Source organism: Catharus ustulatus, chromosome 1, assembly GCF_009819885.2.
Source record: "Catharus ustulatus isolate bCatUst1 chromosome 1, bCatUst1.pri.v2, whole genome shotgun sequence".
Classification (NCBI taxonomy): domain Eukaryota; kingdom Metazoa; phylum Chordata; class Aves; order Passeriformes; family Turdidae; genus Catharus; species Catharus ustulatus.
The window spans coordinates 162033872-162049698 of NC_046221.1; the positions used below are offsets into that span (position 1 = coordinate 162033872).

The window sequence follows — 15827 nt, forward strand, 5'->3', positions numbered from 1 at the left end:
AAGGACTCGTGTAGCATAAAACCATGGAATGGTTTGGATTGGAAGGGACCTGAGAGATTATCCAGTTCCAAGCCTTCCATTAGACCAGGTTACTCAGAGACTCATCCAACCTGGCCTTGAACATCTCCTGGGATGGAGAGTCCACATCCTCTCTGGACAACCTGTTTTGGTGTCTCATGAACCCTGTAGCAAAGAATTTGTTTTAATACCTACTTTAAATAAAAGCTACCTTGTTTCCATTTAGGACCTTGTTTGTCAGTCCTTGCCCTTGTCCAAAGTTCCTCTCCAGCTCTCTTGGAGCTCCTTTGGGTACTGGAAGGGGCTCTGAGATGTCCCTGGAGCTTTCTCCAGGCAGAGCAGCCCCAACTCTCCCAGAGCAGGGGTACCCCAGCCCTGTGATCAGTTTAGTGGCCTCCTCTGGACTTGTCCCAGTGATCTGATCTCCCTCCTGTGCTGGGAATCCCAGAGCTGGATGCAGATCCAGGTGGGATCTCCCCAAAGCAGACAAGTGGAGAATCCCCTCCCTCTCCTCCTGGTTGTTCTGCTGTAGATGCAGAATCCAGGTCATGGCTTTTAAAACCATCCCTGCACCTGCAGAGCTTTGGAGCTTTGCTGGAAGCCTTTGCAGAGCCTTTCTGAGCACGAGCAGCAGTGAAGGATGAGTCCTGTGCTGGTGGCTCCAGAGCCAGGCTCGTCCCAGCCACTCTCAGTGATTTATGGTAGGAGGCAGAGATAAGTTATCTGATAAATGGCTCCTCCATTATCATAAACAGATGTGTCCCAGCATAGATTATAATTACATCTGAGGGAAAATAAAACAAACACAAAGGTTACAAGGCTGAGATTGGGTGACTGGTTTATTTAATCTTAATGGGTTTTTTCTTCCCTGATTTGGTATTAATCCCACCTTCCTCTGAGGGACTTCCAATTTCAATAGACTATAAATTATGGGATCAAACTTGTTTTACATATGCTTATGTCAAATCATTTACACAACTGCAGGATCAGCCTTTAATTTCAGGATGCTCAGGTGAAATACAGACACTGGAAAACCACAGATTTCCATTCATGAGAACATCTAAGGAACAGACCCGTAAAGATGCTGAGCACTCTCCAGCTCCACTGGTTTCTGGGGGAGCCTGGAAGCACCTGGCCTCAAGAATTACATCTAGGGGGTGATTTGAAATGTCTAAATATGAAAAACGAGGTTGGAAACCACCAATGTGTGAACTTTTGGAAATTCTTTTTTTATTTTTTTGTGCCTATTTCTTCTGACATCTGTGAAAAGCTGACTTGGATACTTGGATGTGAAGAAACCAACAGAGATTAAGCTCCTGGATGTTGGGAACATAGGGACAAGAAGGTGACTGTGGTGGGTTGACCCTGGTTGGATGTCAGGTGCCCTCCTAAGCTGCTCTGTCAGGCCCCTCGACTGGACAGGAGAAAGAAAAAATAATGAAAGGCTCCTAGGTTGAGAAAAGGACAGGGACAGATCAGTCACCAGTTACCCTCAAGGGCCAAACAGGCTGAACTTGGGGAAATTAATTTATTTTAATGGAAATTAAATCAGCAAGTTGCATATTCCTTTAATGTGATACTTTGGGCTAGAAGTGTCAGTTCATTGAAATCAGACTTCAGTGTGTTTTTCTATAACAAGGAGAAAAGGAGGGAAAGAAATCCCAAACATTGTTACTTTAACTTTTTTTATTTTATTTTTTGAAGCTAAGCTAGTGATAGTAAAGCAAAAACAAAGTGGAACTATAAGTTGAAATCAAAGTAACCTCTTTTGTCTGGCCTGAATTAAATTCACATCCACACCCCCAACTGCTGGTTTTTGAAAGTGAACCCAGAATTTTGAGCTCGTTTCAGGCTTTTGTGACAGTCACTTGAGAGAACTTCAACTTTTCTCCAGTATGGAAAATTGTTTTCTTGTTCAACTCCTCAGGTATCATCCCTGTGAAAGGGGATAGAGAATCCTGTGGAGCACAGAGGGATTTTGCATTTCAAGCTCTGTCTGCCAGTGCTCAGGCAAGGAGGCTTTTCTTGCTTTCTCCATTGATTTAGGAGTTCTCATTCTGAGCGCGTTGTAACTACAAGAAAATGAAATTCTGTCGCTTTCTGCTAAAATAAGAAGATTTACTTGTGGAAATAACTCTGTAAATACCACGTACTGCCATCTATGGCTCTGCTTGGGAAGCACATTGAGAGCCCTGCAAAGGAAACTGCTTTTCCCACCATCAAAGAAACCTTTTGTGCTAACCGGGGTTTTAAACGAGTGGCTCGCAGCTCCCAGCAGCTGGTGTGGGAAAAGAGAGTTCCCAGGGGAAGGGGAATCTCAACCCATCCCTCTCCTGCCAGTTTGGTGCCAGGGTCGGTAAAAAATGCCTTGAGCTTGGAGAGGGACTGCAGGTCAGCAGGAATGCACCTGGAGAGCAGCACAAAGGAATTCCAGGCACTCCACACAGGAAAATGGCTCCATCACTGATCCAGCTCAAATTCCTCTGTTCTGAGCATGTGGAATGAACCAGAGGATCAGGGATGTGTTCTGTAGGGCTGTGATCTTGTTGTTGGCATCGTGGAGATGTGGTGGGATGGCTCCTTTGGATTGGGATGGAATGGAAGGATGCAGGAAGAACAGGAATAGGAATTCTCTTTAGGAAGAGCACAGGAGATGAAGAGGGGCTGTCTGCTTTGCTGAGGAGCAGATGGAATACAAGGAGCTTTACCTGAGGATGGAAGAGGAGCTAAGGGAGAATTTATGGGTCAGGACTAAGGGATGGCAGATACAGGTGACATTAAAGTGGGATCTGCTGCAGCTGCCCAGCCAGGAGCACAGGGGGGCTTGGAGCACCCTGGCCTAGGGGAAAGTGTCCCTGCCCATGGCAGGGGATGGAACTGGATCATCTTCAAGGTCCCTTCCATCACAAACCATCCTGTGACTCTGGAAACATGCAGTAATTATTATTAGCATGGCTATTTTTAGAAGGTGTTCAGCACCTTCCCTCCTGAAGAAAGTTTCTAAACAAGGATAAAGAAGAGTTGAGCACTTTTAGATTTTTTTTTTTTTTTTATTGTGACCATTTGGGATGCTCCCAATTTGTCTTTACTGGCAATAACATCAAAGTGCACTTTGCCTTTGCTCTTGCTCTTAGTTCTCAGCCTCTGGTCCCAGGGTCTTCACCAGTAGAAGAACTTCAAGAATATCTCATCCCCACTCTTTCCCTTCCTGGACAGGGAGAGGGGAAAGAGGGAAATTCAGGATTGTTCAAAGCTCTGGAAAAAAAGGAGGGGGGCTCCATCTGGCAGCATCACAAATGCTTTCAGAGGGGGTTTCCATCTTCTCCCCTGGTCATCCAAGAGCTTTGGGAATAGCTTGGCTTCTCAACAAAGCAGCAGTCACTCATCCAAGCTCCCTCCACCATCACTGGCTGTGAACACACCTGAGCTGGTGCTCATTCTCCTCACTAAAACCTTTTTTGGGGCTTGATGAAGTTGTTCCCTGCTCCTGGTGTGCAAAGCAGGCTGGTCAGGGGAGAGGGCTGGACTCAAGGTTTTCCATGCTTGGGAAAGCTGGAAATTCACTTTACAAGTCTATACAATGGGATTGATGCTAAAATCCTGTTTTAGGAGAATTCTCTCACTAGGCTGTCCAAAAATGGAGGAGTTTGAGCAAAGACTCTCCTTGAACACAAACCATTCCTACACTTAATAAATGCAGCCCATGGGAGGAGGAGCAGGAGTTTTCTCCTTGCCCTTAGGAGAGGCTGGGATTGCTGGGTTTGACCTGTGATAGGTGAGCATTAACCTTCCTGGGCAGCCACTGCCAGCAGAAACCACAGCTGGCAACAGCCATAAAAAGTCCTTAAAAATATATAAAAATTGGCAACAACAGCAAAAGCGAGGTGGAAAGCACAGCAGCCATGTGAGAGGCAGGCATGGGAAAATCCCTTTCAAGTCCTGGGTAGAGCTGAGTTATCCCATGTCTCCCTTCAGCAGAAGGATGTGGCTGGCTGAAAATTTGAAATGTTCAAGGAGATTTTAAACCAGACACAATGGAAAGTGTTGTAGATGTAAACACAGTGGTATCTGTTGCTGGAGGGGAAGTAAACTGATAACTTACAAGCTGTCCTGCTTTGCAGTTATCCTCTTCAAACAGATCCCCTGGGAATCCCAGGCATTCCCTTTTTTATTTTCCTTGCCATCCCCATCTACACCTACGATATCTGGGGGTACCACTGGCAGGAGGAGACTCTTCCAAAAAACTAAACTCAGTTTCTCTACATTGCAGTTATGCTTCCAGCAGATTTTTGGGGCAAATCTTTTATTCCAACAGCACCAGCAGCCTACCTTTGCAATGTGGGAGGTGGGAGGACAGAGTTAACAAATTTAAACCAGCTCTGAGCAGCTACCAGCCCAAACAGCCTTTTTCTGTCCGTGTTCTGTGCTTCAAAAGAAGGTGGAAAAATTGGGAAGATAGAAAATGTTTTTCTGTCTCTTTCATGTCTCCCTCATGTACTTTGTAGTTTGAGACCAGCTTAGGCTCCTAAAGTGTGCAGCTTAATCCTTCTCCCAAAATCTCTTTGCATATTCCCAGGGGTGCTGCATTTAACCATTTAACCATGGATATTCCCATTCCTTTTTTTTTTTTTTTTTTGGCTCTGGACCTGTCTCTGACAACAAGAGGCATTTTATGTGCAATAAACATGTTCTAAATTCAAAATGTGTGTAAAAGTTTGCTTATCTCTCTTGAGTTTGCTGTTTTCCTTTGACAGGGAGAAGAGGAGAATTACAGCTGGATGCAGCTCAATCCTTTCCACCTCCAGAACCCAGAGAGAAAACAGAGCAGAGAAGAGAAAGATACTTCACTCTGGTTGTGTTTTTGGACAGCAAAGTTGGTGTTTGTCACAAAACCCTCACCAAGAAGAGTTGGGATTGGGTTTGCCTTATCAGCACCACCATGCTGCTGTGGGGATGGTGTGTCCCAAAAGCTGCTGGGCCTTGGGACCTCTGTTTTTGCTGTCCTTGCCTGCTTCTTTTCCTCTGGGAATGACACTGGGATGTCCTGATGGTGTCCATGTCTGCCCCGAGTGACTTCAGGAGTCCTCACACCTATTGCCATGGGACAGAGGTTGCCAGTTTGGGCTGAGCTGAGGCCTTTTGGTTATTTCTGCACAGTTTCAAGCCAAACAGGGCAGAGATCTCAGTTTCAGGGCTTTCTGTGTCACAAAGAAATTGTCCCTACATGGGGACAGAGGGGACAACCATGAGCATAAAGGTGTCTTTAAATCTGTTATGTTACCAGTACAGACCATTCTCCCCACAGATCCCATGTCTGGATTATGTTGGCAGGATGGAAGGAAGGGTCTATGTCTCCCCAAACTCAGATTTCTGGGAGATCTGACGTTTTGGGAGTACCTCTTGCTCTGCCAATGGCTCTCTCTGCCCTCAGAATTCTGCTGCTGCAGGGAATTTCACAGATCCATTTTATGCTAAAGTTATTTTGCCTTCCTCAGTTCACAGATGAAGAGAGCAGGTGAATTGTTGCACTTGGTTACCTCAGCCAGTTGCAGACCCCAAATCCTCACGTCCTGTTTGCTGTCACAGCTCACCCTCACTTCTCCCTGGAGGGCACACAGTGACAAATGGGGACATCAGGTCTCTCTGTGACTTTGAGGTGTTTACCACCTTGTTACCCTCTTGTTAAATGGGGGTCTAGGAATTCACAAATCTCTCTACCTAGGACTGGGAAATAATGGTTTGCAGTGACATTTGTCAGTACGTTTGGACAATGCTCTGTGGCCCAGGGTAGGATTCCTGGTCCTGGGCAGAGCCAGGAGCTAGACTTTGATGATCCTTGTGGGTCCTTTCCAGCTCAGGACATTCTGCCATTCTCAGATTCATGGAGCCAAATTCCCCATTCCCACAAAGATGAGTTTTTCCATCAGGCCCCGTTGCAGCCACCAAAGATGGGTTTAGTTAGGTCAGTAGCACTTTCTGGTGCTTTGCCCTTCTGCTTGGGCTTCTTTACAACACAGGAGAGAAGCCAGCTGCACCTGGCTCTGCCTGAGCTCCCCAAACACAGGACAGGGAAGGTGAGTGCCCCTCTCTTCCCCCATCACCCCAAACGCAAGGCAGAGCTGCCCCACGGGGCTCAGAGTTAGGTTAGGCTTAGGGTGAGGTTTAGGGTTGGGTTCCTTTTTCCAAAGCTCCCTCCAAAGCTTTCCCCTCTCCTGCTGGCACCTGCGAGGGCTGGGGACAGAGAGGAGCTGCAGAGACAGGGAAGCAATCCCTGGGTGACTCGGAGGAGCAGGGAAGCCTTCCTGAAGGAAAACAAACTCCCAAAATGCTGGCGAGGGAAAGGGAGAGATTTCCATTCGGAGCATGCACTGTGCTAATCCAGCATAGCCGCCTGTCGGCTGAAACCCTGCATTTCAGGCCCCAGCTGCCCCTTTGCTCCAGTCCCCGCTTAACTGGAGATGTCACAGATGCCTTTGGCCAGCGATGCTGCAGTGCTGGCTGGGGATGAGAGGCTGCTCTGCTGCGTTCCTCCACAGCCGGGGCTTGCAGCTCAGCGCGTCCAAATGGAGAATTTTCTTTCTTTTCTCCTTCCCCCAGGAGTTTTTTTTAGGGATGTGAAAGGAATGAAGGTGTGGAAATAGGGGTTAAAGGGCTGGATGATGTGATGGGAAGGGAGAAAAGGGGAAGGAGGCCAAGGAGAGGGGGTGGAGATGCCCTGGAGGGTCCCTGGGGGGAGAAATGGGGTGCTCCTCTCCCTCCCTGAGGCAGAGGGACAGAGGGTGGTGGCAGATGGGATCTTTGCCTCTGCCCCTTGGGCAGGTCTGTGCCCCTTCCCTGTTGGGGAAACAGAAGCCCCGGGCAGGGAGGGAGGTGATTCTGTCAGGAAAACAGGGTCAGTTCCCCCCTTTTGGAGTGGGAAGGGTTAAAAACAAGGGGCAGGTCCCGAAGTCTGACAGGATGCTGAAGTCCCCCAGCTCTCCACACACCTCCAGCCTTATCCCTCTCCCTTCCATCCCCTTCCCACCCCCCCTTCTCTGCTCGGCAGGTTTCTCATTACCGGAGGACCTTCCTCAGGCTGCAAACCTGGAGGCAGCACCCTCACCCCAAATCTGCCGGGATGTAGCACGTACCTTTCACCCCAGCCCATTCCCTCCTCCTCCATCTGCTCAAACTTTCCCTTCCCCCCTCCCCAGCCTCCTGCTACCCTGGGGTGAGAGATTCTCCAGCTGCCCCCCCAAATTTTGGGTTAATAGAGCAGGGAGTTGAGGAGGATGCTAGGAGAGAGGTAAAATTTAAACAATTAGGAAAGGGTTAATGTCTGTTGCCGTCTTCTGCCTGGGCAAGCCGTGCGCCCTGGTGCAAAGGCACGGCCGAGCCGGGGTGCTGGGGGAGGTCCCCCCATCCCCTCCCTCCCTCCCCGCAGCTCAGGGGCTGGGGAGCCACTGCCCCGCTGGTCCCCGCCGCCCTGTCCAGTGTCCCGTCCCCTTTCCCAGGCTGTCAGCTCCGGGGGAGGCTCCGGGGGCGCGATGAGAGAGCCCCAGCACCCCGCGGTCCCTCCCGGTACCCCGGCAGCGGCACCAGCGTCTCTGCGCATCCCTCTGCGGGCGAGCGGCACCTCTCCGTGCTGAGCCTCCGCAGGTTTTTGGGGGAGCGGGGCGGGGAGAGGGGGGGAGCAGCAGAAGCCTGGCCATCCTCACCACCACCATCCCGGCTCCCTCTTCACCTCCTGGTTCCCCGCTTAGGGCTAAGCTGTCCCGAGGAGGCTGCGCTGCTTGAGCCGCCAGCGCGCTCCGGCTGTGGCTGGCTCCTCTGTTCCATCCATCCATCCATCCATCCATCCATCCATCCATCCATCCATCCATCCATCCATCCATCCATCCATCCACTCCTGCTGGAGGCTAGCCGAGCATGCCCGATGCGATACCGTGTCAGTTCGGGTCCTTGCCTATAGCTGCCTGTTTTACAAAGCTCCGATCCGTGCGTGTGCGTGTGTATGTGTGTGTGCATTTCATCCCTCCCTCCTATCCCTCCCTCCCTCCCTCTCTCTCTCTCTCTCTCTCTCACTCTAATGTGTGATCTGGAAAGCTTATAAAAGCCTGATGTAATCCTTAATGCAGCCCCTGGCTACAAAGACTGGATCTAGTTTCAGAGAGAGAGATTCAGAAGCAGAATTAAAAAAAGAAAGAAAAAAAAAGGAAAAAAAAGTGTGGGGGGAGAAGAGAGAGAAAGAAGGAAAAGCAGACGAGTGGATTTTAAACAAACATATCTTTCTGAAGAAGACCATTCTTGCTCCTCGCTGCTGGGAAAGCTACTCTGAACCCTGCTGTATATTTTTTTTTCCAAAGGAGAAGACTTGATTGTCTGCTTGGATCTAATGATTTACTGGCTTTTAACTGCGTTTTTCCCCTCTCCTAAGGATTCCTCAAAAAAAGGCTTAATTATTTTCAGCTTTTCTCTTCTACCTGCCTGTCTGCAGAGACACCAAAGGTTCTCCCTTCCTCTCCCTCCCCACCCCCATTTCTTCTAGGATTTTTTCCCCCCTTTTCCATTTAATATATACATATATATATATATAAACGTGTATGTATATATATATGTAGAGGCGAGAGTGGAGGAAGCGGAGGGGGAGAGAGAGCTCTGCCATCCTTTTGGACTTCACGCGCTGCCCAATGTTGGGCTGGTTACCCCTGGATATGTTGCTGGTTTCCATTTGGAATTTGACGAAGGGAAGAAGGAGGATATAAAACCTGGGGAGCTCGGCAAGGTAAGGGGCTCCCGGCCACCTTTCCTTCTTCCACGGAGGGGAGGGAGAGGGGGAACGCGACTTCTCCGGCTGCGCTTTGCCTGGAGCGCAGGGGGGTCTGGCTCCATCCCCGGGGGAGACGGCGATGGGGGCAGCGCTGGGCACCCACTCCTCTGCTTTTGCCCCTGGAAACAGCACCCGGAGGATGTGCAGGTCCCTTGAACTCCGCAATTTGGACTGATAGAGCGTAATCATTCCCTGACATGGGAAGTTTTAACTTTTGTGCATGCAGGTCCTGTGGGCAAACATCAAGCGCTGGTGGGGAAATACTGAATGCCTGCAGGATGCGGAGGGGGAAATGCAGACGTGTCCCGGGGAAGGGAGCTGGGGACTGGCTTGTTTGGGGAGGGGAGAAGGCAGCCAGGCGAGGGAAGAGGAGCGGGGATCGCGGCAGGAGAGCTGCAGAGCCAGCCGGGGCTGAACTGCCAAGCGCTGCGAAGCCGCGGTGCCTCCGCGGGCAGCCCTGGGCTCCGGGACTCCTCAGCCCGCAATGTTGGCAAACAAAGTCTCGGAAGGACAGGCAGCTGCCTGCCCCGGGCACGAATCTGCCCCGATCGCAGCTTCCTGCCTTCCCCTTTTCCTCGGAGAGCTCTCGGGGTGATGGGGGGGTCCCTGCCTGCCTCGCTGCTTGTGTGGCACCTACCCAGGGCTGGAGGCTACGGCTGGGGAGGCGATGAGCTCCTCGTGTGCCCCCACAAATGCCATTTCTCAGCACTCGGCTTCGCTCTGGGGGAGAAAATTAACCTTTAGCCTCTGTAGAGCTCCGAGCGTGGCACAGACACACACACACGCTGCTCCCGGCGCTGCGCTCCTGGGGGATGCTGGCACCCAGGCACGGCTCAGCCTTTCCTTGGGGAGCGGGGGGCGGGTGGAGAGAGAAGGAGTCTCCATCAGGGATGCGTAATTACAAAGCATCTTGTTCTGAATCACCCTGTGTGGGAATGAATCGCAAAATTTGTCTCTCCCTCTTCCCCCACCGCCCCCTTGCCTTTCACGGCCTGACATTCGCTGATGGAGGGTGGCTGTTGATGCAGCTTCAGACTTTTCACAGAGAGGTGTTTCAGCCATGGATGGGAGGAAAAGGGGATGCGAGGGATCGAGGGGGATCAGCGGAGGTTTCAAAGGGACTTTTCAGTCCTGGCTGAGAGCAGGCACAGGTTCCCGAATCGAAGGCACGGGTTGCAGGCGAACTCTGCCAGGTACCTTCGGCTGTGACTCACGCTCGTATCCCTGATCCTGCCCTGGCCAAGCAAACAACCCCTGTGAATCAGCTGCACGGAGAGGAGTTGGGAGGGAGGGGAGCATCGAGGCAAGGTCAAAAGGATGGAGGAAAGACACCCCCCTTCCATCCCTGCCCGCCCCATCCCTTCAGAGCTGGGGCTTTCCGAGGCTCAGGCTCAACCCAGCTCCAGCATTGGGTCTGCCGAGCTGCCAGGGCCAGCTGACAGCTGATGGCTGAGGGAGGAGGAAGAGGAGGAGGGGAGGAAGGGGGCTGAGGAAGAGCGGAGCTACTTTGACAGATGCCCAAACCTGCGTGCGCGGCGGAGCGAAAATCGCAGCGCCTCGAAAGCCTCGCTGGGAGGGAGCCAGGGGTGCTCGGGGTGCAGGCTGCACCTCCCCAGCCCCGGGACCTGTTGATTTCCGAAAGGCTTCCCCTCACCTGGCCAGGCAGAGCCCGAGGAAAGCCGGGAGGGCACTCCGAGGAGTTGCCCGGTGACCTCCGGCGCGTAGCAGGGAGGGCTCCCTGTTAATGATGATGACTCTGCTTTGGCTGGTGCTGAAATATCTGTATTATCTATTATCAGCTGGGAGACGGGGCTGGAGGCTTCGCAGGGCTGGGATCTCATCCAAAGTCCGGGCTGCTAAAGGAAACAAACAACTCCCCGTGCATATTAAGTGGGTCCCTAATTAATTAATGACTCATTAACCTGGGTCCCACAGTCCTTCCTGTGCCCAAAAACCTCGCTGAGGAAGAGGAAGGAGGTGGCAGAGCAGAGCTGGGGAGGTTTCTACCCTCGGAGGGTGCTGAGGAATTGCACCAGCTCAGCCAAGCCGCACTGCCAGGGGACAGGCAGGGGACAAAGGAGAGGGCTGAGCAGACAGGACATCCTGCCAGAAGGGTCTCGGAGGGGCACAGGGGTGCTGGGGTATGGAAAACCCGGGGGAACCTCCCCACGCTGTTACAGAGGGGTCAGGGTGCAGCATCGCTCCTGCTCAGCAGCTCGAAAGGCAAGAGCAGAAAGGAGCTGGACAGGCACAAGGCACGGACAGGGAAGGAGCAGGGCTCCTTTTCACAGCACTTGGGATGGTGTTGTAGAGCCCTGGGCGCAGGGAGAGGGGCTTGGAGCCAGCGAAGGTGGACAGGCTCAGGGAAGGACTGGCTGCAAAGCAGAGGGGTTCTCTATTAATGATTGTAGTGCTTTCTTATATGAAAGAAAACGAGGCAGGGACGGCGTGCCAGACCCCATAGCCGGGATGTGAACTGCGTGTGTGTGGGGGGGAGTCGGGGGGAGATCCTGAACCCCCATCACACCCCAAGGAGCAGCCACGGCTGGAGCAGCACCCCGCATCCCATGCTGTGCCACCCCAGCGAGACCCGCATCGCCCTGCAGGCACCCAGAGCTGCTCTGGGACACCCTCCAGCCCTTCCCTGCCTTACAGCACCCCACAAACCCCTTTCACAACCACCCCAAACTTCGCGACACACGCGCATCCCCACTCCATCCTCGCAGCATCGGGACCATCCCCGCTGCAAACCCCGCGGCGGGAGAGGTTGGGAAAAGGTGCCGGGCATTTCCACAGCATGTCAGGGTCCCCCCCAGGCTCCCCCACAGCCAGGAGGGCTCGGGGGGGCTGCCGGGGCTTGCGGCGAGCGGCGGGGAGGTGGCGCTCGCAGCCCGGCTATCGCCGCTCGCCACCCCCGGAGCGCTCGGGTGCGCGGCACAGCCCGCGGAGCGCTGCTCGCCGCTATCCCCCCCACCCAAAAATAAAAAAAAAAAATTAAAAAAATCCCCACCCGCACAGCTGGGGCTAGCAAGAAGCGCTGGTTCTCACCCCGCACCCGAAATGTGAAAGCCACGGGGTTTATTTCTCTCCCTGTTGAGCTTTTGCTGCCCGCTCCTCATGTTTTATTTATTTTAACCCCCGTCCTCCCCTCTTCTCCCCGGTTTCGGTATCCTTGTGGAAGTAGAGGCTTCCAGCGGCTCTCCCCGGGAGTGGAAGCGCTGCTGTGTGCAGCTCTGTTACCCCTTTGCCCAGAATTGGGGGGCACGGAGGCAGCCCCAGCTCCAAGGGTTTGCTGCAGGTCTTCACACCATCCCTGCGAGCGGCAGAAAGGGATGCCCGAGCACTTTGCTCCAGGGAATCCACCCGTGGTATCGTCCAGCAGGGTGCCTCATCCTGGGGGGAGATGATAGAGGGGCTGTGTGGCTGCAGGTGGCTTTTCTTTCCCAGATTTTTTTTTTTGGGGGGGGCTGGGAGGAGAAGGGGAAGCAGTGTGCTCACAGATTCAGATTCACCCCTTGCTCAAGTGCAGCAGGCAGGAAATCCTCTGTCATCGATACCTGTTGCAGGGTATCAGCTTGGCTCATTAATTAGCTCCAGGAAAAACCTGTGCTGGTAAACAAATGACTCAAAGCTTTGCTCCGGGCTCGTGGAATGCTGGTCTCCACCTTTCTAGGAGAGGTGCAAAGAGAGAGGAGTATTTTCCTCAAGATGGATGACAGGCTGTCTCTGGAACCAGCTTGCCTCCTCCCCTTGGAGAAAATCCCCATCCCCAGACAAAGGGAAGGGAGCTGGCACCTGGCCTGGAGGTTTGCAGGAGAGTCCTGCTCGGTGTCGCAGCATGGGTTGGAACAGCTCAAATGTGGCTGCAGACCAAGCCCAGGGGTCCCCATCACACCCCAGTGTCCACCACTCACAGCATGCTCCCGAGTTCTTCTCATGGCTCCTCCCCAAATTCCCTGGGTTCTCTGCTCGCCTGGAGTTTGCTGGGATCAAAAAGAGCAGGACGGTGATGCTTGTGCTCGAGGGAAACTTGACTAAGAGTTAAATGCTGATGGGGGTGGATGTCCATCCATAAATTTGGGTGGGGATTTGGGGCTCTGAAGCTCAGGAAGGAAAGGGCTGGTGCACAGTTTCCTCAGCCAGGGTGGGGATGGGGCATTTCAGTTGCCTTGAACCACATCTCTGCCAGGGAGCACAGCATTTGGGTGTCCCATCTGTGCTGGAGAGGCAGGGGCTCCTTTTGACTTGAAATGCACTGCTTTCCTTTAAATATTTGGGAGAAATTCTTTACTGTGAAGGAGTTGAGGCCCTGGCACAGGCTGCCCAGAGAAGCTGTGGCTGCCCCTGAATCCCTGGAAGTGTCCAAGGCCAGGCTGGATGGGGCTTGGAGCAACCTGGGATAGTGGGAGGTGGAATGAGATGAGCTTTAAGGTGTCTTCCTATCCAAACCATTCTGTGATTTTATGATTCATACTTGGCCCTCTAAGCACCAAACCACCATGGCAGGGAGTTCTGGTAACCCTCATTTCCCCACATCAGGACCACCACAGATTTCATCCCAGCTTCCAGCATCCAGGTGTTGGAGGTCCCACCTGCCTTGTGCCCTTCCTTAATGCTCCTGCTGTCAGAAAGGCAATTCTTCCACTCCATCCCTGGCCCATTACTGGGGGCATTTCATTCAGACCTAAGAAACCATCAACTGGAAGCCAAACTTCTCTTTTGGAGAGCAATCTGGCAGGGCAGCTCATGGGGGGAGTGTAATTCCCTCTCCCTTCCATGCACTCCGTGTGATATTTGGCTCTCTAATGTGGTTTGCAGCACACTGAGGCTACAAAACACAACAACAAAAAAAAAAATAAAGGAAAGGAAAATGAGCAGTAAATGAAGTCCCTTCAGAACATCCATTTGTCGTCACATCTCGAGTTCAGAATTTCCTCACGGTGCCTCTTGGAGCGAGGGTTTTGTATTAGTCTGATTATGTTGAGATAATCTGTCATGTTGCTCCAGGAAGCTCTGAGGGAAGAGGGGAAAAAAAAAAAAAAAAAGGAAAGATAATATTTTAAATCAGAGGGCTTGCTAGATTGGTGACTCTGTCTGGCAGACACACATCGCTGCCCCCTTTATGAAAATTTTAATTGGTTACCTCTGTCAGAGAAAATGAGAGATTTGCTGATTTTAATTTGTTGAAGTGAATCACTCCCTGCCAATGTTATCAAAATTAAACCGGGGATGGTTCCTTACTTTCCTTCTCCTACTCCCTCTGCATTTTCTTCTGAAATATCCCTCCATGAAAGATTGATTAAGGAGTGACCAGCTGATGACAAACGAGCTGTTGAAGTGGCAAATTCTGCCCTTGGTGCTTGGTGTCACGCCTTACCCCTGGGACAGGCAAAGCAAACGGGATCTGGAGGAAGAATGGACAGAGACCTAGTGAGGAAACACAGAGTTTTTTGGGGAGGGGTAAAAATTGGAACAGATGGGTATCACCTCATGTGGTACAGTATATGTTGGCTGAAATAAGTGTAAGAAACAAGATATAGAAAATATTGTAAATAAAGTGTTTCAAGTACCATTGCAGTTTTAGGTTGGTGATTTGCTCCAGGCAGAGCTGCTGTTTGTTTGATGTGGCCTGGGAGCAGGACAGAGGAATCCTGCATGTGTTTGGGGGCACCATTTCGTGCATGTACCAGCATTTATTGTTGCCAGCTCTTTTTCTGAAAATTGAGTTTTGGTCAGAGGCAAGTCTTGAGATACCTCCTGCCGTGGTTTCAGCACTCCCACCTGCAGGCTCACCTTGTCAGCTGCCTGTTTCCAGGCTGGCTTTGCTAGATGGAGATGTTCCCTCAGTTTTTTGAGCTCAGCTGGCCTATAACAAAGTCCTTGCTGTTTGCAAAATGGCTCTTTTCTTGCTCCCCTCTGCCAGCTATGAGGAATATCCCATTCCTGGCAGACGTGCCCTATTCCATATTCATTGAGAATTAGCACAGCTCTCTGTCTAAATGTTTTTTGGGATAGGGGTCATCATGATATCCGTGCTGGAATAGATCTGGAGCTGAGATGCTTTGTCTCCATCCCATCTGTGCTCCTGTCTCCCTGGGGATGATCCTTTAATCCAACAGCTCCACAAACTGCTGAAGTTTGGGTTACCCAACACCAAACCCTTGTGGCTGGTTTTAAAAGCTGCTGTAGTGCAATTCTGCCTGTGGGCCAAGGGCATCATCACAGGGCTGATCTCAGGCTCAGTGCAGGGGTCAGGTCACACTTAATTAAGGGTTTGGTCTTTCTGCATGTTGGTTTTCTCATCTGTGAAATGGGGAAGCCTGGATTCCTCCTTCCCACTGGGGCTCTGCGCCATAAGGATGTGGTCAAACCACATTTCCTCTGGGATCCTGAGTGAAGGGCAGTTATTCTGAGTTATTCTTCTTGTGCCTGGACATGTCCACCCTTAAACATTCCTCCAGAGCCATCTTTTCTTGTCCTTTCTCAGTCCTTGATTTCTTGAGGTCTTTCTACACCTGAAGCAGGCAGTTCTCCTATGCCTGCCTTGGATTTCCTCTGGAATGATCACCTCTTTTTCCAGGAGAACCTCGTGGAGCACTGCAAAATGGTCCTTTGTACAGTCCAGCCCACTTGGATATTCCAATCAATCAAGCCCAGGGTAGGAGTCAGGCTTTATGCTGGATGCTGTTGAGCAGCAGTGCAACAATGGAGATCTCCTCCAAACAAATATCTGCTGGTTCCTGCAAATGGAAGTCGATACACCTTCACAAGGAAATCTGTCCCAGTGGGGTCTTTTGCATCGAAAGCCCTGTTGGTAGATTTATTCATTGTGCAGGGCTGCTCCCTTAACAAGTCAGTTATTCATTGGCCACTGCTCGAGGGCGTGTGGAATTTATGGTCATAGTGCTGTAATCAGATATTTTGTTATAGAGGGCTTTGCCACCATGAAAGGTCTGAATAAATCAGTATGCAGCAGAAATTGATCCCCTCACAGGCTATT

At 51.6% G+C, this 15827-nt stretch overlaps 1 protein-coding gene and 1 long non-coding RNA gene across 15 annotated transcripts in view; one reads left to right on the plus strand and one right to left on the minus strand.

Annotated features, from left to right (window-relative positions):
- Positions 1–856: 856 nt before the first annotated feature.
- LOC117006186 lies at positions 857–7802 on the minus strand. 2 transcript variants are annotated; one of them, XR_004419962.1, is made up of 3 exons: positions 7716–7802; positions 5556–5621; positions 857–3226 (listed from the first exon to the last, which is right to left on the minus strand). It is a non-coding gene; the product is annotated as an uncharacterized LOC117006186 (long non-coding RNA). The 2 variants fall into 2 exon arrangements; XR_004419961.1 differs by lacking the exon at positions 857–3226 and having other exon boundaries at positions 5184–5621.
- An 805-nt stretch (positions 7803–8607) lies between these two features.
- Positions 8608–15827, plus strand: part of ADGRB1 (adhesion G protein-coupled receptor B1) — a 282349-nt gene continuing 275129 nt past the window's right edge. For 5 of the 13 annotated variants that reach the window (XM_033078511.2, XM_033078503.2, XM_042779907.1 and 2 more), the window contains exon 1: positions 8609–8782. The gene's annotated coding sequence lies outside the window, so the exon portion shown is untranslated. Of the gene's footprint in view, positions 8783–15827 lie in introns of all 13 variants that reach the window. The other 8 variants (XM_033078467.2, XM_033078492.2, XM_033078475.2 and 5 more) reach the window with 2 other exon arrangements.